The sequence below is a fragment of the Myotis davidii genome, unplaced genomic scaffold, assembly GCF_000327345.1.
Source record: "Myotis davidii unplaced genomic scaffold, ASM32734v1 scaffold125, whole genome shotgun sequence".
NCBI classification, from domain to species: Eukaryota; Metazoa; Chordata; class Mammalia; order Chiroptera; family Vespertilionidae; genus Myotis; species Myotis davidii.
Window position 1 is genome coordinate 5,058,772 of NW_006299390.1, and position 902 is coordinate 5,059,673.

General features: G+C 43.0%; 1 protein-coding gene across 3 annotated transcripts in view; it reads right to left on the reverse strand.

The window, feature by feature from the left end:
• MAGI2 (membrane associated guanylate kinase, WW and PDZ domain containing 2) overlaps positions 1-902 on the reverse strand; it is a 1,072,297-nt gene that overhangs the window by 38,645 nt on the left and 1,032,750 nt on the right. The window lies entirely within an intron of this gene.

Here is a 902-nt window from a genome sequence, read left to right on the forward strand (position 1 = left end):
AAAGTATGTTTTGTTTGTTTGTTTGTTTGACTTTGAAAAGCGAAGGTAAATAAAACGAAGCAAAACTCATAGCTGGCTTTTCCTAGCTAGTTGACTTACTTAAAAAAAATCTCAGTCAAATCTTCTCCAGATTTCGCTTCCGTCCTTTAATGCTTCCTTCAAGCACCGTCCTCGGCACAAAGGACGTTCTAGTCCTGCCGGTCCCCTAAAAAGCTCTGCTGCTTAGGTGGCTACCATGCCAGGAAACGAGGGGGTACATCTGGGGAATGTGCATTTTAGTGTAATTCCCGGAACCAGGGATGGCGATGAAAGGCATAAAGTGAGGGTTCCCACGTCCCATTAGAAACACTCAACTTAGTGCCCATTCGTAAGGCTTTTATCTTTCGCAGAGGAAAGATAATAGTACTTAGAATTTTAATTTTGCTGTTTTCTAACTCATGAACAAAAGACACCCTTTTTCTTTTGCCAAGTGGCTTAGCCACACAGCATCTAAAAGCAGGAGTTACCATTAGCCTGATAATGTTACAGAGCCTATATTCTAGGTTTCACTTTATATCTTTATTAAATGGCCCCTTGCTCACAGATTGATTTCTTTCAAATCCCAGATCTGTGGATTCCAGCTAATTGCTAGAGTTGCTGCATTGTGACCTGCAGGCTTCATGGCCTCGGGTTGGGTCCATTCCTTCTGCTTGGACCCACTGCTCAGTGTGGCCTGTCCACATGGCAACCAGACCTTGATGCCCAGGATTCTTAGGTATATGCAAAATTATAATCTGAAGAGTTTTCTTTTTCCTTGGGTCCACAGAGGAATGACAATTCCCCATCACTGTCCCTCCTTTTCATGTATTCCTGGAGGGTGAAGTGAGGAGTAGATTTACTTCTATGTTGAAGAGTAGTGCTCC